Genomic DNA, 19,683 nt, shown 5'->3' on the forward strand with positions numbered 1-19,683 from the left:
ACTCTTAATGATCGGCTATGAAAAGCCAACTGAGATTTATTCCTGATTATTATTTGACCATGCTTGTCACTTATGAACATTTTTGAACATCTTGGCATAGTTCTGTTATAATCTCCACCCGGCACAGCCAGAAGAGGACTGGCCACCGCTCATAGCCTGGTTCCTCTCTAGGTTTCTTCCTAGGTTTTGGCCTTTCTAGGGAGTTTTTCCTAGCCACCGTGCTTCTACACCTGCATTACTAGCTGTTTGGGGTTTTAGGCTGGGTGTCTGTACAGCACTTCGAGATATTAGCTGATGTACGAAGGGCTATATAAAATAAAATTGATTGATTGATTGATTGATTATATTATATCAACACTGGGGGTTTAGTACAGCTGTACTTGTTATATTATATCAACACTGGGGGTTTAATACAGCTGTACTTGGTATATTATATCAACACTGGGGGTTTAGTACAGCTGTACTTGTTATATTATATCAACACTGGGGGTTTAATATATCTGTACTTGTTATATTATATCAATACTGGGGGTTTAGTACAGCTGTACTTGTTATATTATATCAATACTGGGGGTTTAGTGCAGCTGTATTTGTTATATTATATCAATACTGGGGGTTTAGTGCAGCTGTACTTGTTATATTAAATGTTATATTATATTAAATACATTTCATGTTCAATCAATTGAGTTCCATTTTGCTACTTGCCTTCTTGGCCAATGGGCTTCTGCCTTCCTGGCCTTCTGCCTTCCTGGCCACTGGGCTTCTGCATTCCTGGCCACTGGGCTTCTGCCTTCCTAACCACTGGGCTTCTGCCTTCCTGGCCACTGAGCTTCTGACTTCCTAACCACTGGGCTTATGCCTTCCTGGCCACTGGGCTTCTGCCCTCCTGGCCTTCTGCCTTCCTAACCACTGGGATTCTGCCTTCCTGGCCACTGGGCTTCTGCCTTCCTGGCCTTCTGCCTTCCTAACCACTGGGATTCTGCCTTCCTGGCCACTGGGCTTCTGCCTTCCTGGCCTTCTGCCTTCCTAACCACTGGGATTCTGCCTTCCTGGCCACTGGGATTCTGCCTTCCTGGCCACTGGGCTTCTACCTTTCGGCCACTGGGCTTTTACCTTCCTGGCCACTGGGCTTCTACCTTCCTAACCACTGGGCTTCTACTTTCCTGGCCACTGGGCTTCTACCTTCCTAACCACTGGGCTTTTGACTTTCTTGCCACTGGGCTTCTGCCTTCCTAACCACTGGGCTTCTGCCTTCCTGGCCACTGGGCTTCTGCCTTCCTGGCCACTGGGCTTCTACCTTTCGGCCACTGGGCTTCTGCCTTCCTGACCACTGGGCTTCTGCCTTCCTGGCCACTGGGCTTCTGCCTTCCTGACCACTGGGCTTCTGCCTTCCTGACCACTGGGCTTCTGCCTTCCTGACCACTGGGCTTCTGCCTTCCTGGCCACCTGTCTTCTACCTTCCTGGCCACTGGGCTTCTGCCTTCCTGGCCACTAGGCTTCTACCTTTCGGCCACTGGGCTTCTGCCTTCCTGACCACTGGTCTTCTACCTTCCTGGCCACTGGGCCTCTACCTTCCTGGCCACTGGGCTTCTGCCTTCCTGACCACTGGGCTTCTGCCTTCCTGACCACTGGGCTTCTGCCTTCCTGACCACTGGGCTTCTGCCTTCCTGGCCACCTGTCTTCTACCTTCCTGACCACTGGGCTTCTGCCTCCCTAACAACTGGGCTTCTACCTTCTTGGCCACTGGGCTTCTGCCTTCCTAACCACTGGGCTTCTACCTTCCTGGCCACTGGGCTTCTGCCTTCCTACCCACTGGGCTTCTGCCTTCCTGGCCACTGGGTTTCTGCCTTCCTGGCCACTGGGCTTCTGCCTTCCTAACAACTGGGCTTATGCCTTCTTGGCCACTGGGCTTCTGCCTTCCTAACCACTGGGCTTCTACCTTCCTGGCCACTGGGCTTCTGCCTTCCTAACCACTGGGCTTCTGCCTTCCTGGCCACTGGGCTTCTGCCTTCCTGACTACTGGGCTTCTGCCTTCCTGACCACTGGGCTTCTGCCTTCCTGGCCACTGGGCTTCTGCCTTACTAGCCACTGGGCTTCTGCCTTCCTGGCCACTGGGCTTCTGCCTTCCTGGCCACTGGGCTTCTGCCTTCCTAACCACTGGGCTTCTGCCTTCCTGACCACTGGGCTTCTGCCTTCCTGGCCACTGGGCTTCTGCCTTCCTAACCACTGGGCTTCTGCCTTACTAGCCACTGGGCTTCTGCCTTCCTGGCCACTGGGCTTCTGCCTTCCTGACCACTGGGCTTCTGCCTTCCTGGCCACTGGGCTTCTGCCTTCCTGACCACTGGGCTTCTGCCTTCCTGGCCACTAGGCTTCTACCTTCCTGACCACTGGGCTTCTGCCTCTGCATTGGTTTGCCTTTGGGTTTTTGTAGTATGCCTTTGTTACAGTATGCCTTTATTACAGTATGCCTGTGTTACAGTATGCCTGTGTGCCTTTGTTACAGTATGCCTGTGTTACAGTATGCCTTTGTTACAGTATGCCTTTGTTACAGTATGCCTTTGTGTCTTTGTTACAGTATGCCTTTGTTACAGTATGCCTTTGTTACAGTATGCCTTTGTTACAGTATGCCTTTGTGCCTTTGTTACAGTATGCCTTTGTTACAGTATGCCTTTGTTACAGTATGCCTTTGTGTCTTTGTTACAGTATGCCTTTGTTACAGTATGCCTTTGTTACAGTATGCCTTTGTTACAGTATGCCTTTGTGCCTTTGTTACAGTATGCCTTTGTTACAGTATGCCTTTGTTACAGTATGCCTGTGTGCCTTTGTTACAGTATGCCTGTGTTACAGTATGCCTTTGTTACAGTTTGCCTTTGTGCCTTTGTTACAGTATGCCTTTGTTACAGTATGCCTTTGTTACAGTATGCCTTTGTTACAGTATGCCTTTGTGCCTTTGTTACAGTATGCCTTTGTTACAGTATGCCTTTGTTACAGTATGCCTTTGTTACAGTATGCCTTTGTGCCTTTGTTACAGTATGCCTTTGTTACAGTATGCCTTTGTGCCTTTGTTACAGTATGCCTTTGTTACAGTATGCCTTTGTTACAGTATGCCTTTGTTACAGTATGCCTTTGTGCCTTTGTTACAGTATGCCTTTGTTACAGTATGCCTTTGTTACAGTATGCCTTTGTGTCTTTGTTACAGTATGCCTTTGTTACAGTATGCCTTTGTTACAGTATGCCTGTGTGCCTTTGTTACAGTATGCCTGTGTTACAGTATGCCTTTGTTACAGTTTGCCTTTGTGCCTTTGTTACAGTATGCCTTTGTTACAGTATGCCTTTGTTACAGTATGCCTTTGTTACAGTATGCCTTTGTGCCTTTGTTACAGTATGCCTTTGTTACAGTATGCCTTTGTTACAGTATGCCTTTGTTACAGTATGCCTTTGTGCCTTTGTTACAGTATGCCTTTGTTACAGTATGCAATGTAAAAAGTGCTTTTTAAAATAAAACCTTTCTTCTTGTGATGCTCCTATCTACACTCCAATGTGCCCTCAGAAGAACCCATGCTGCTGTAGAAGACATTATCAGCCAATCAGCAATGTGGTATTTAAACTAACTGGAGTCCTATTCTTAGCTGAGATCTCTCTCTTCTTCTAGTCGTTAGCTGCAGGTGGAGAGAGAGAGAGAGAGAGAGAGAGAGAGAGAGAGAGAGAGAGAGAGAGAGAGAGAGAGAGAGAGAGAGAGAGAGAGAGAGAGAGAGAGAGAGAGAGAGAGAGAGAGAGAGAGAGAGAGAGAGAGAGAGAGAGAGAGAGAGAGAGAGAGAGAGAGAGAGAGGCCTCATTTCTCAGTTGTGGTGTAACTTAAGCATTACGATGATTGTACCAGATGCATCGTTATTTGCGAGCCAACTCGTAACTCCCAAACAAGCAGGTATACGGCACGTTTGTTAGACCCAAGTGCACTGTTCTCGGATCAGCTTTCTCCAATCAAATATTGAGGCATCTTATTCTAAATGCTTACCGTATAATAATGCACCAAATCAACATTTGGCATATCATTGCAAAAATATTTTTACACATCATGAAATATATAGAGGCAATAGCCTAGAATTACCAAAATGGAATAATATAAATGAATTTAAAATGAATTTAAATGTGATTTAAATATATAGTTCTATGTAATCTATAATGTATTTATATTTTGCAGACATCTCATCTCGGCTTTGTCACATGTTTGTAACAATTGCAAAGACATTGGCAACTTTGTATTGGTACTTCAACTTCCTTCTGAAGCTATCAGAGCTCACAGAGAGACAGATGCACCTCTGTATTCCGTGTTTAGTGGAGATCTTCTGTGTGTAAAGAGACACAGAAGGGCAAAAAATAAACTAACTAATTAATTTAGCTGTTCAAGTGGTCTGAAGACGGTCAGAAAATAACAAACGTTTTCAAGTGCAACTGTAGTAACGATGGTTTTGGGAAACAGCTCGGCTACTAAAGATACATCGTAAGTTGGTTCTGATGATTGTAACGTCTGCTTCCAGCTCACACTCTCAAACACGTAGATCCCCTGAACGCAGCTCACTCTCCAGATCCCAATCACCTGAATTCTGATCACCTGTTCACTCACCTGTATGTCATTATCAACACTATTTAGTTCAGTTCTTTGCACCCCATCACTGTGAGGTATTGTTTGTTTTTGTGACACACTTCTATTCGGAGCACTGGGTTTCCCGTAATTTAATCCTCCCGTGTATGATAGTTTTTGCCTGCCTCTCTAACGACACCTTTTCCCTATTCCCTGTCTGTACTTTAGCCTATCGGATTTCCTGTTATCAACCTAATGCCTGATCTCCCAGACAACGTTACTAGCCTTTTCCCTGCCTGTACTGTTGCCTTGTTGGACCTCCTGTGTATGACCTTCTGCCTGCCCCTGGACCCAGCTACCTGCCTCCCCCTGTGTATGACCTTCTGCCTGCCCCTGGACCCAGCTACCTGCCTCCTCCTGTGTATGACCTTTTGCCTGCCCCTGGACCCAGCTACCTGCCTCCTCCTGTGTATGACCTTCTGCCTGCCCCTGGACCCAGCTACCTGCCTCCTCCTGTGTATGACCTTCTGCCTGCCCCTGGACCCAGCTACCTGCCTCCTCCTTTGTTTGACCTTCTGCCTGCCCCTGGACCCAGCTACCTGCCTCCTCCTGTGTATGACCTTCTGCCTGCCCCTGGACCCAGCTACCTGCCTCCTCCTGTGTATGACCTTCTCCCTGCCCCTGGACCCCGCTACCTGCCTCCTCCTGTGTATGACCTTCTGCCTGCCCCTGGACCCAGCTACCTGCCTCCTCCTGTGTATGACCTTCTGCCTGCCCCTGGACCCAGCTACCTGCCTCCTCCTGTGTATGACCTTCTGCCTGTCCCTGGACCCAGCTACCTATCTCCTCCTGTGTATGACCTTCTGCCTGCCCCTGGACCCAGCTACCTGCCTCCTCCTGTGTATGACCTTCTGCCTGCCCCTGGACCCAGCTACCTGCCTCCTCCTGTGTATGACCTTCTGCCTGTCCCTGGACCCAGCTACCTATCTCCTCCTGTGTATGACCTTCTGCCTGCCCCTGGACCCAGCTACCTGCCTCCTCCTGTGTATGACCTTCTGCCTGCCCCTGGACCCAGCTACCTGCCTCCTCCTGTGTATGACCTTCTGCCTGCCCCTGGACCCAGCTACCTGCCTCCTCCTGTGTATGACCTTCTGCCTGTCCCTGGACCCAGCTACCTATCTCCTCCTGTGTATGACCTTCTGCCTGCCCCTGGACCCAGCTACCTGCCTCCTCCTGTGTATGACCTTCTGCCTGCCCCTGGACCCAGCTACCTGCCTCCTCCTGTGTATGACCTTCTGCCTGCCCCTGGACCCAGCTACCTTCCTCCTCCTGTGGTCCTTTACAAATAAACACCTTCTGTGCCCTGCGCTTGAAACCAGCTCTCTGTCTCCCATCGTGTTCATTACAAGGATGATCTTAATGCTATGAAGGCTCTAGTGTAACAATGGCCCAGTTCTGCTGAACAGACAACCAGAGGCTCAGATAGAGAAGGGTTTTGTAGAGAGTGGAGGGTATTCTGCTGTACATAAATACACAGCTCTGGCTTCAGACCATAGCTACGACCATCTCCCTGGGCGCTGATCTTTCTTTTCACATATTCTTCTGGATGGACATAATTCAGATTGAGATATCCCAGTCTGTTTCTGTCTTGTTTGTACCAGAGCATGCGATCATAGTTGACCATAGAGAGTGTGAACAGTGGATCTCTTGATCAGCAGAGCTTCCGTTGTTCTTGATGAGAGCAGAAGGACACTGGTGAACTATACGTACAGAGGAACCAAGAGAGAGAGAGAGAGCAGAAGAGAAGGGAAATTATTGACACAGCAAAAATCACCGGTCAAATGTCAATCTCTCTCGCATTTTTGTTGTCCTCACTGCTGGTCCATGGCAGATGGAGAGACTAAAAAGACCAGAATGATCACGATTACGCTAAATCAATGATCTTGTAATCGGGTAGATGTAATCTATAACTATCTGTGATAACGTTTTACTACTCAGTAATACTCTGTGGCTAATTTCACATTAATTTCAACGTTAATGTCATTGAAATGACGTGGAAACGACGTTGATTTAACCAGTGTGTGCCCAGCGTGATAGTTCTGCTGTACGAAGGTCACTCACTGTTTAAAGGGGCAAACCTTAGCTCAATACATTCATTTTCAACTTATACAGTAAATTCATGATATTCATGATTGGCTGAACCCATTGATTCTTGAAGAATATAACTTTTATAAATAAGCTTAGTTCAACTGTTGTACTCCATCAGAACACAAAATATACGTTGTTTTTTTTTTAACTCCGATGTTTGTCGATAAAGTAAATGTAAAAAACGACTCTATAGCCTAGAAATACGGTTAAAACTATCATGTTGATATCGTGGATGGTCAGTCCTTGCATCCATAGATAGCTCTGTCTATGAATTTGAGAGTGGTTACATTCCTTCAGGCCCACCCCTCAGTTTTTTAACTACGGCAGGGGGAACACTGTGCGCTCATTTTCATTCTGTATCGTTGAAATTTGATTTCCTTTTGAGCCGGTATATCTGCAGCGATTACCGCGAATACAGTCTCCACTAACGCGGGAACATTACTTTTTCATTTCAATCACGCTGTAAGGCTGAATTTCGTTTGGTTATGTTACCCTGGCCTTTCCTTATGTTACCCTGGCCTTTCTTTCCTTATGTTACCCTGGCCTTTCATTATGTTACCCTGGCCTTTCCTTATGTTACCCTGGTCTTTCCTTATGTTACCCTGGCCTTTCCTTATGTTACCCTGGCCTTTCCTTATGTTACCTGGCCTTTCCTTATGTTAACATGTTCTTTCCTTATGTTACCTGGCCTTTCCTTGTGTTACCCTGGCCTTTCCTTATGTTACCCTGGCCTTTCCTTGTGTTACCCTGGCCTTTCCTTATGTTACCCTGGCCTTTCCTTATGTTACCCTGGTCTTTCCTTATGTTACCCTGGCCTTTCCTTATGTTACACTGGCCTTTCCTTATGTTACCTGGCCTTTCCTTATGTTACCTTGGCCTTTCCTTATGTTACCTGGCCTTTCCTTGTGTTACCCTGGCCTTTCCTTATGTTACCCTGGCCTTTCCTTATGTTACCCTGGCCTTTCCTTGTGTTTCCCTGGCCTTTCCTTGTGTTACCCTGGCCTTTCCTTATGTTACCCTGGCCTTTCCTTATGTTACCCTGGCCTTTCCTTATGTTACCCTGGCCTTTCATTATGTTACCCTGGCCTTTCCTTATGTTACCCTGGCCTTTCTGTCCTTATGTTACCCTGGCCTTTCTGTCCTTATGTTACCCTGTCCTTTCCTTATGTTACCCTGGTCTTTCCTTATGTTACCCTGGCCTTTCCTCATGTTACCCTGGCCTTTCTTTCCTTGTTACCCTGGCCTTTCTTTCCTTGTTACCCTGGCCTTTCCTTGTGTTACCCTGGCCTGTCCTTATGTTACCCTGGCCTTTCCTTATGTTACCCTGGCCTTTCTTTGCTTATGTTACCCTGGCCTTTCTTTCCTTGTTACCCTGGCCTTTCCTTGTGTTACCCTGGCCTGTCCTTATGTTACCCTGGCCTTTCTGTCATTGTGTTACCCTGGCCTTTCCTTATGTTACCCTGGCCTTTCCTTATGTTACCCTGGCCTTTCTTTGCTTATGTTACCCTGGCCTTTCTTTCCTTGTTACCCTGGCCTTTCCTTGTGTTACCCTGGCCTGTCCTTATGTTACCCTGGCCTTTCTGTCATTGTGTTACCCTGGCCTTTCCTTATGTTACCCTGGCCTTTCCTTATGTTACCCTGGCCTTTCTTTCATTATGTTACCCTGGCCTTTCCTTATGTTACCCTGGCCTTTCTTTGCTTATGTTACCCTGGCCTTTCCTCATGTTACCCTGACCTTTCTTTCCTTGTTACCCTGGCCTTTCCTTGTGTTACCCTGGCCTTTCATTATGTTACCCTGGTCTTTCCTTGTGTTACCCTGGCCTGTCCTTATGTTACCCTGGCCTTTCTGTCCTTGTGTTCCCTGTTCTTTCCTTATGTTACACTGGTCTTTCCTTATGTTACCCTGGCCTTTCCTTATGTTACCCTGGCCTTTCCTTATGTTACCCTGGCCTTTCCCTATGTTACCCTGGCCTTTCCTTATGTTACCCTGGCCTTTCCTTATGTTACCCTGGCCTTTCTTTCCTTATGTTACCCTGGCCTTTCCTCATGTTACCCTGGCCTTTCCTTATGTTGCCCTGGCCTTTCCTTATGTTACCCTGGCCTTTCCTTATGTTACCCTGGCCTTTCCTTATGTTACCCTGGCCTTTCCTTATGATACCCTGGCCTTTCCTCATGTTACCCTGGCCTTTCCTCATGTTACCCTGGCCTTTCCTTATGTTACCCTGGCCTTTCTTTCCTTATGTTACCCTGGCCTTTCTTTCCTTATGTTACCCTGGCCTTTCTTTCCTTATGTTACCCTGGTCTTTCATTATGTTACCCTGGCCTTTCCTTATGATACCCTGGCCTTTCATTATGTTACCCTGGCCTTTCCATATGTTACCCTGGTCTTTCCTTATGTTACCATGGCCTTTCCTTATGTTACCCTGGCCTTTCCTTATGTTACCCTGGCCTTTCTTTCCTTATGTTACCCTGGCCTTTCTTTCCTTATGTTACCCTGGCCTTTCCTTATGTTTCCCTGGCCTTTCCTTATGTTACCCTGGCCTTTCCTTATGTTACCCTGGCCTTTCATTATGTTACCCTGGCCTTTCCTTATGTTACCCTTCCCTTTCCTTATGTTACCCTGGTCTTTCCTTATGTTACCCTGGCCTTTATTTCCTTATGTTACCCTGGCCTTTCCTTATTTTACCCTGGCCTTTCTTTCCTTATGTTACCCTGGCCTTTCCTTATGTTACCCTGTTCTTTCCTTATGTTACCCTGGCCTTTCTTTCCTTATGTTACCCTGGCCTTTCCTTATGTTTCCCTGGCCTTTCCTTATGTTTCCCTGGCCTTTCCTTATGTTACCCTGGCCTTTCCTTATGTTACCCTGGCCTTTCCTTATGTTACCCTGGCCTTTCTTTCATTATGTTACCCTGGCCTTTCCTTGTGTTACCCTGGCCTTTCCTTATGTTACCCTGTTCTTTCCTTATGTTACCCTGGCCTTTCTTTCCTTATGTTACCCTGGCCTTTCCTTATGTTTCCCTGGCCTTTCCTTATGTTTCCCTGGCCTTTCCTTATGTTACCCTGGCCTTTCCTTATGTTACCCTGGCCTTTCCTTATGTTACCCTGGCCTTTCTTTCATTATGTTACCCTGGCCTTTCCTTGTGTTACCCTGGCCTTTCCTCATGTTACCCTGGCCTTTCCTTATGTTACCCTGGCCTTTCCTTATGTTACCCTGGCCTTTCCTTATGTTACCCTGGCCTTTCTTTCCTTATGTTACCCTGGCCTTTCCTTATGTTACCCTGGCCTTTCCTTATGTTACCCTGGCCTTTCCTTATGTTACCCTGGCCTTTCCTTATGTTACCCTGGCCTTTCTTTCCTTATGTTACCCTGGCCTTTCCTTATGTTACCCTGGCCTTTACTTATGTTACCTTGGCCTTTCCTTATGTTACCTTGGCCTTTCCTTATGTTACCCTGGCCTTTCTTTCCTTATGTTACCCTGGCCTTTCCTTGTGTTACCCTGGCCTGTCCTTATGTTACCCTGGCCTTTCCTTATGTTACCCTGGCCTTTCTTTCCTTATGTTACCCTGGTTTTTACTTATGTTACCCTGGCATTTCTTTCCTTATGATACCCTTGCCTTTCCTTATGTTACCCTGGTCTTTCATTATGTTACCCTGGCCTTTCCTTATGTTACCCTGGCCTTTCCTTATGATACCCTGGCCTTTCCTCATGTTACCCTGGCCTTTCCTTATGTTACCCTGGCCTTTCTTTCCTTATGTTACCCTGGCCTTTCTTTCCTAATTATACCCTTGCCTTTCCTTATGTTACCCTGGTCTTTCATTATGTTACCCTGGCATTTCCTTATGATAGCCTGGCCTTTCCTTATGTTACCCTGGCCTTTCCTTATGTTACCCTGGCCTTTCCTTATGTTACCCTGGCCTTTCCTTATGTTACCCTGGCCTTTCCTTATGTTACCCTGGCCTTTCTTTCCTTATGTTACCCTGGCCTTTCCTTATGTTACCCTGGCCTTTCTTTCCTTATGTTACCCTGGCCTTTCCTTATGTTTCCCTGGCCTTTCCTTATGTTACCCTGGCCTTTCCTTATGTTACCCTGGCCTTTCCTTATGTTACCCTGGCCTTTCTTTCCTTATGTTACCCTGGCCTTTCCTTATGTTACCCTGGCCTTTCCTTATGTTTCCCTGGCCTTTCCTTATGTTACCCTGGCCTTTCCTTATGTTACCCTGGCCTTTCATTATGTTACCCTGGCCTTTCCTTATGTTACCCTTGCCTTTCCTTATGTTACCCTGGTCTTTCCTTATGTTACCCTGGCCTTTCTTTCCTTATGTTACCCTGGCCTTTCCTTATTTTACCCTGGCCTTTCCTTATTTTACCCTGGCCTTTCTTTCCTTATGTTACCCTTGCCTTTCCTTATGTTACCCTGGCCTTTCTTTCATTATGTTACCCTGGCCTTTCCTTATGTTACCCTGGCCTTTCTTTATGTTACCCTTGCCTTTCCTTATGTTTCCCTGGTCTTTCCTTATGGTACCTTGGCCTTTCCTTATGTTACCCTGGCCTTTCCTCATGTTACCCTGGCCATTCTTTCCTTATGTAACCCTGGCCTTTTTTTCCTTATGTTACCCTGGCCTTTCTTTCCATATGTTACCCTGGCCTTTCCTTATGTTACCCTGGCCTTTCCTTATGTTACCCTGGCCTTTCCTCATGTTACCCTGGCCTTTCTTTCCTTATGTTACCCTGGCCTTTCTTTCCTTGTGTTACCCTGGCCTTTCTTTCCTTATGTTACCCTGGCCTTTCCTTATGTTACCCTGGCCTTTCCTTGTGTTACCCTGGCCTTTCTTTCCTTATGTTACCCTGGTCTTTCCTTATGTTACCCTGGCCTTTCCTCATGTTACCCTGGCCTTTCTTTCCTTATGTTACCCTGGCCTTTCCTTATGTTACCCTGGCCATTCCTTATGTTAGCCTGGCCTTTCCTTATGTTACCCTGGCCATTCCTTATGTTAGCCTGGCCTTTCATTATGTTACCCTGGCCTTTCCTTATGTTACCCTGGCCTTTCCTCATGTTACCCTGGCCTTTCTTTCCTTATGTTACCCTGGCCATTCCTTATGTTAGCCTGTCCTTTCATTATGTTACCCTGGCCTTTCCTTATGTTACCCTGGCCTTTCCTCATGTTACCCTGGCCTTTCTTTTCTTATGTTACCCTGGCCTTTCCTCATGTTACCCTGGCCTTTCTTTCCTTGTGTTACCCTGGCCTTTCCTTATGTTAGCCTGGCCTTTCATTATGTTACCCTGGCCTTTCCTTATGTTACCCTGGCCTTTCTTTCCTTATGTTACCCTGGCCTTTCTGTCCTTGTGTTAGCCTGTTCTTTCCTTATGTTACCCTGGCCTTTCTTTCCTTATGTTAGTCTGGCCTTTCCTTATGTTAGTCTGGCCTTTCCTTATGTTACCCTGACCTTTCTTTCCTTATGTTACCCTGGCCTTTCTTTCCTTATGTTACCCTGGCCTTTTTTTCCTTCTGTTACCCTGGCCTTTCCTCATGTTACCCTGGCCTTTCTTTCCTTATGTTACCCTGGCCTTTCTTTCCTTATGTTACCCTGGCCTTTCATTATGTTACCCTGGCCTTTCTTTCCTTATGTTACCCTGGCCTTTCCTTATGTTTCCTTGGCCTTTCTTTCCTTATGTTACCATGTCCTTTCCTTATGTTACCCTGGCCTTTTTTTCCTTATGTTACCCTGGCCTTTCTTTCCTTATGTTACCCTGGCCTTTCCTTATGTTTCCTTGGCCTTTCTTTCCTTATGTTACCATGTCCTTTCCTTATGTTACCCTGGCCTTTTTTTCCTTATGTTACCCTGGCCTTTCTTTCCTTATGTTACCCTGGCCTTTCCTCATGTTACCCTGGCCTTTCTTTCCTTATGTTACCCTGGCCTTTCTTTCCTTATGTTACCCTGGCCTTTCCTTATGTTACACTGGCCTTTCCTTGTGTTACCCTGGCCTTTCTTTCCTTGTGTTACCCTGGCCTTTCTTTCCTTATGTTACCCTGGCCTTTCCTTATGTTACCCTGGCCTTTCCTTGTGTTACCCTGGCCTTTCTTTCCTTATGTTACCCTGGTCTTTCCTTATGTTACCCTGGCCTTTCCTCATGTTACCCTGGCCTTTCTTTCCTTATGTTACCCTGGCCTTTCCTTATGTTACCCTGGCCATTCCTTATGTTAGCCTGGCCTTTCCTTATGTTACCCTGGTCTTTCCTTATGTTACCCTGGCCTTTCCTCATGTTACCCTGGCCTTTCTTTCCTTATGTTACCCTGGCCTTTCCTCATGTTACCCTGGCCCTTCTTTCCTTATGTTACCCTGGCCATTCCTTATGTTAGCCTGGCCTTTCCTTATGTTACCCTGGCCATTCCTTATGTTAGCCTGGCCTTTCCTTATGTTACCCTGGCCATTCCTTATGTGAGCCTGGCCTTTCATTATGTTACCCTGGCCTTTCCTTATGTTACCCTGGCCTTTCCTCATGTTACCCTGGCCTTTCTTTCCTTATGTTACCCTGGCCATTCCTTATGTTAGCCTGTCCTTTCATTATGTTACCCTGGCCTTTCCTTATGTTACCCTGGCCTTTCCTCATGTTACCCTGGCCTTTCTTTCCTTATGTTACCCTGGCCTTTCCTCATGTTACCCTGGCCTTTCTTTCCTTGTGTTACCCTGGCCTTTCCTTATGTTAGCCTGGCCTTTCATTATGTTACCCTGGCCTTTCCTTATGTTACCCTGGCCTTTCTTTCCTTATTTTACCCTGGTCTTTCTGTCCTTGTGTTAGCCTGTTCTTTCCTTATGTTACCCTGGCCTTTCCTTATGTTACCCTGGCCTTTCTTTCCTTATGTTACCCTGGCCTTTCTGTCCTTGTGTTAGCCTGTTCTTTCCTTATGTTACCCTGGCCTTTCTTTCCTTATGTTAGCCTGGCCTTTCATTATGTTACCCTGGCCTTTCTGTCCTTGTGTTAGCCTGTTCTTTCCTTATGTTACCCTGGCCTTTCCTTATGTTACCCTGGCCTTTCTTTCTTTATGTTAGCCTGGCCTTTCATTATGTTACCCTGGCCTTTCTGTCCTTGTGTTAGCCTGTTCTTTCCTTATGTTACCCTGGCCTTTCCTTATGTTACCCTGGCCTTTCTTTCCTTATGTTAGCCTGGCCTTTCATTATGTTACCCTGGCCTTTCCTTATGTTACCCTGACCTTTCTTTCCTTATGTTACCCTGGCCTTTCTTTCCTTATGTTACCCTGGCCTTTTTATCCTTATGTTACCCTGGCCTTTCCTCATGTTACCCTGGCCTTTCTTTCCTTATGTTACCCTGGCCTTTCTTTCCTTATGTTACCCTGGCCTTTCATTATGTTACCCTGGCCTTTCTTTCCTTATGTTACCCTGGCCTTTCCTTATGTTTCCTTGGCCTTTCTTTCCTTATGTTACCCTGGCCTTTCCTCATGTTACCCTGGCCTTTCCTTATGTTTCCCTGGCCTTTCTTTCATTATGTTACCATGTCCTTTCCTTATGTTACCCTGGCCTTTTTTTCCTTATGTTACCCTGGCCTTTCCTTATGTTTCCTTGGCCTTTCTTTCCTTATGTTACCCTGGCCTTTCCTCATGTTACCCTGGCCTTTCCTTATGTTACCCTGGCCTTTCTTTCCTTATGTTAGCCTGGCCTTTCATTATGTTACCCTGGCTTTTCCTTATGTTACCCTGACCTTTCTTTCCTTATGTTACCCTGGCCTTTCTTTCCTTATGTTACCCTGGCCTTTTTTTCCTTCTGTTACCCTGGCCTTTCCTCATGTTACCCTGGCCTTTCTTTCCTTATGTTACCCTGGGCTTTCTTTCCTTATGTTACCCTGGCCTTTCCTTATGTTTCCTTGGCCTTTCTTTCCTTATGTTACCCTGGCCTTTCCTCATGTTACCCTGGCCTTTCCTTATGTTTCCCTGGCCTTTCTTTCATTATGGTACCATGTCCTTTCCTTATGTTACCCTGGCCTTTCTTTCCTTTTGTTACCCTGGCCTTTCCTTATGTTTCCTTGGCCTTTGCTTTATCTGCCTTTTTTCCAGTTGCAAGTCATGGCACATTTATTCCACAAATCTCTTTTCACCCGCCATCAACAACCAACAATCTCTGCAATCCTCCTCCATGCCATAGACCGAGTGAACCATGTTTCATGAATAGAAGATTTTCAAGCAAACATATGCTCCTCAACTGATTGGTTAACTGCGGTGGATGCAGGAGAGGTAGCTGTATGACTCAACAGCGTTAGCATATCTCATTAGCATAATTCCTGCTTGTTACAGTAAGACCAAATAACTGGTGACATGACGTTCCCGAGACCACACTCACTGTGGGGTACTGGACTACTCATTTAGTAAAGGTTACACCTGCCTGTGATATACTGGACTACTCATTTAGTAAAGGTTACACCTGCCTGTGAGGTACTGGACTACTCATTTAGTAAGGGTTACACCTGCCTGCCTGTGAGATACTGGACTACTCATTTAGTAAAGGTTACACCTGCCTGTGAGGTACTGGACTACTCATTTAGTAAGGGTTACACCTGCCTGTGAGGTACTGGACTACTCATTTAGTAAGGGTTACACCTGCCTGTGAGGTACTGGACTACTCATTTAGTAAGGGTTACACCTGCCTGTGAGGTACTAGACTCCTCATTTAGTAAGGGTTACACCTGCCTGCCTGTGATATAATGGACTACTCATTTAGTAAGGGTTACACCTGCCTGTGATATACTGGACTACGCATTTAGTAAGGGTTACACCTGCCTGTGAGGTACTGGACTACTCATTTAGTAAGGGTTACACCTGCCTGTGATATAATGGACTACTCATTTAGTAAGGGTTACACCTGCCTGTGAGATACTGGACTACTCATTTAGTAAGGGTTACACCTGCCCGTGCTCCTGCCCGTGCTCCTACCTGTGCTCCTACCTGTGCTCCTGCCCGTGCTCCTGCCCGTGCTCCTGCCCGTGCTCCTACCCGTGCTCCTGCCTGTGCTCCTGCCCGTGCTCCTACCCGTGCTCCTGCCCGTGCTCCTGCCCGTGCTCCTGCCCGTGCTCCTGCCCGTGCTCCTACCCGTGCTCCTGCCCGTGCTCCTGCCCGTGCTCCTGCCCGTGCTCCTGCCCGTGCTCCTGCCCGTGCTCCTGCCCGTGCTGCTACCCGTGCTCCTTTCCGTGCTCCTACCCGTGCTCCTGCCCGTGCTGCTACCCGTGCTCCTTTCCGTGCTGCTACCCGTGCTCCTTTCCGTGCTCCTACCCGTGCTCCTGCCCGTGCTCCTGCCCGTGCTCCTGCCCGTGCTGCTACCCGTGCTCCTTTCCGTGCTCCTACCCGTGCTCCTGCCCGTGCTCCTACCCGTGCTCCTGCCCGTGTTCCTGCCCGTGCTCCTGCCCGTGCTCCTGCCTGTGCTCCTGCCTGTGTGTGTGTGCTCTAATTGTCTCTGAGTAGTGAGGTATGTAAGCATTGTAGGTTTTAGTTTTGTATATACTGGGAGATTGTATAAAACTAACCAGCGTGCCATGAGCCTGAGTCTCTCCATTCCTCTCTATGCAAGCGTGACAAGACCTTGCCATTACCAACACACAAAGCGTTGTGTGTGTGGTGTGTGTGTGTGGTGTGTGTGTGTGGTGTGTGCTGTGTGTGTGTTGTGTGTGTGGTGTGTATGTGGTGTGTGCTGTGTGTTGTGTGTGTGTTGTGTGTGGTCAGGGAGGGAATCTCCTCACGAAAGGCATCTCATAGGTACGAATGGTTTTCATTATCCAACTTAAAAGGGAGTTTGAAAAGACCCGTTAAGACATTCTGATATTTTTACAGGTCTAGTTAATTGAGCAGTAAAAAAAAAAGTATTGTTTGTATTTTTCCAGAATCGGTCGTGTGTTTTGTTCTGTTTTTCAGTTTTAATAGATTTCCACTGCTAACGAGCGACTCGTAAGTCGATAATTAGTCAGCCTCGTTATAGACAAAACACACAACCAAATAACACATGATCCTGCTATCGTTGATCACTCAGAGTTCACTGTGTTGTGTCCTCAATACATTTGTAAAAAAAATCCCTCTTCGTGTTCAAATTAGCCCCTTCTAGTTTATAAGAATTCCTGCCTCTGGTCGACAAGCACTTTGGCTCCAAATTAGCTATGATGCAATTTATATACAGGGGTTTTGGGATTATACAGCTATTTGTAAGGTGACCCAATGCATGCTAATGATCTATAAATGCATCCTATATCATTTAACAACACTGAACCACATGAGAAAGAATAGAATGAGAAGTTGTCAAGTACTGGGAATAGTATCAGTACCAGGTTAGTGTCTAATAGTAGAACTGCATCCTGGACTGTTGGGTTAGAGCACCCAGACATACAGTAAGGTGATCCTGTCCTGTCTGCCTGCCTGCTTGCCTGCCTGCCTGCCTGCCTGCCTGGCATGCCTGTCTCAATTCAAATTCAATTTCAATTTAAGGGGCTTTATTGGCATGGGAAACATATGTTTACGTTGCCAAAGCAAGTTAAATAGATAATAAACAAAAGTTAAATAAACAATAAAACATGTAGAGTAAACATTACACCAAAAGAATAAAGACATTTCAAATGTCATATTTTGTCTATATACAGTTCTGTAATGATGTGCAAATAGTTAAAGTACAAAAGGGCAAAATAAACATAAATATAGGTTGTATTTACAATGGTGTTTGTTCTTCACTGGGTGCCATTTTCTTGTGGTAACAGGTCACAAATCTCTCTCTCTCTCTCTCTCTCTCTCTCTCTCTCTCTCTCTCTCTCTGTCCATAGTCTGGCTCCTCTCCTCTCTCCCCTCCTCTCTCCTCTCCTCTCTCCTCTCCTCTCCTCTCCTCTCCTCTCCTCTCCTCTCCTCTCCTCTCCTCTCCTCTCCTCTCTTCTCTTCTCCTCGACACTCCTCTACCCTCCTCTCTTCTCTCGTTCAGGTTCCTGTCAACCACAATAGAACATGTTTAAAACATTTATCCACTTGGCAGTCCTGGATTTTCACAGGCAGCTTACTGAGGTAAACAGCTCAGAGGGACACAGTTCAGAGGGACACATTTCAGAGGGACACAGTTCAGAGGGACACAGCTCAGAGGGACACAGCTCAGAGGGACACAGCTCAGAGGGACACAGCTCAGAGGGACACAGTTCAGAGGGACACAGTTCAGAGGGACACCGTTCAGAGGGACACCGTTCAGAGGGACACCGCTCAGAGGGACACAGTTCAGAGGGACACAGTTCAGAGGGACACAGTTCAGAGGGACACCGTTCAGAGGGACACCGTTCAGAGGGACACCGCTCAGAGGGACACAGTTCAGAGGGACACAGCTCAGAGGGACACAGCTCAGAGGGACACAGCTCAGAGGGACACAGCTCAGAGGGACACAGTTCAGAGGGACACAGTTCAGAGGGACACAGTTCAGAGGGACACAGTTCAGCCGGACACAGTTCAGCGGGACACAGTTCAGAGGGACACAGCTCAGAGGGACACAGTTCAGAGGGACACAGCTCAGAGGGACACAGTTCAGAGGGATATGACAGATTTCACAAACCAATAATATTGTTGGAAAGAAAGAAAGGGTTGGTTCAAGGCCAGGGTCAGGCTGAGAGGCTGGTGGGAGTTGGGAAGGGTGGTACACAACAGGGTCAGACTGAGAGGCTGGTGGGAGTTGGGAAGGGCCCTGTTACAGGGCATTCATATATAACAATTTCTAGGTTATTTCTGGTGATGAAGTGAAATGCATTTACATCACATGCTATTTATATATACTGTACAATGCTACTGTATAATATACATGAAGAAGATTTTGAGAACCATTGTGATCAGTGTGATTGGTACTGGGTTGTGTACAGAGCCAGATGAGGCTGTGAGGCTGTACCTGTGAGGCTGTTCCTGTGAGGCTGTTCCTGTGAGGCTGTTCCTGTGGGGCTGTTCCTGTGAGGCTGTTCCTGTGAGGCTGTTCCTGCGAGGCTGTTCCTGCGAGGCTGTTCCTGTGAGGCTGTTCCTGTGAGGCTGTTCCTGTGGGGCTGTTCCTGTGAGGCTGTTCCTGTGAGGCTGTTCCTGTGAGGCTGTTCCTGTGAGGCTGTTCCTGTGAGGCTGTTCCTGTGAGGCTGTTCCTGTGAGGCTGTTCCTGTGAGGCTGTTCCTGTGAGGCTGTTCCAACTAACTTTATAATGAGGTACCCTTTGTAAATGGTCTATAAAGAGCTTGTAATGATGTTATTCATTGTTGTTTTAAACATTTGCAAATCCATTATAAACCATTTATGAACTGTTATAACACATTGGTCAAAAAAAATGCGAAAGCTGGTCAGTGCTTGCCAAATAGTGAGCCAGTATTTACCTCGTTATTAACCATGTATAAATGCACTTACAAAGGTTTTTCAGACCAATTGTCAACTCCCGTGAACAGAGAGGGGTTTTTCAGACCAATTGTCAACTCCCATGATGTGTCTTGCCCCATGTTTGAAATCCTGATGCCTTGGCCAGATTTACAACCCAGGCAGTATTCAATGATATAATTCCTATCATATTACCCCTTACCAGATTATGTTAACGCTTCAGTATAAGAAGTCCTTATTACAGTGTAATTACATATGTCAATACACTGTAACAAGTATTGTAGTTAATTGTAATAACTCATAGTTACACTGTAATAACAACATGTAACTGGTGGTAATTGCAGTATGTAATTACAGAGGTTTAACAACTAATTCTTGTTACAGTGCTTGTTACAAATGGGGCAGTTTCTGATATATTTTCCATATATCACAACACACAATATTTCAGCCTGCACAAACAACGTGATACAGTGGCTTGCGAAAGTATTCACCCCCCTTGGCATTTTTACCAATTTTGTTGCCTTACAACCTGGAACAAAAAAATTATATTTTGGGGGTTTGTATCCTTTGATATACACAACATGCCTACCACTT

Source organism: Salvelinus alpinus, chromosome 25 (genome assembly GCF_045679555.1).
Source record: "Salvelinus alpinus chromosome 25, SLU_Salpinus.1, whole genome shotgun sequence".
Lineage (NCBI taxonomy): Eukaryota > Metazoa > Chordata > Actinopteri > Salmoniformes > Salmonidae > Salvelinus > Salvelinus alpinus.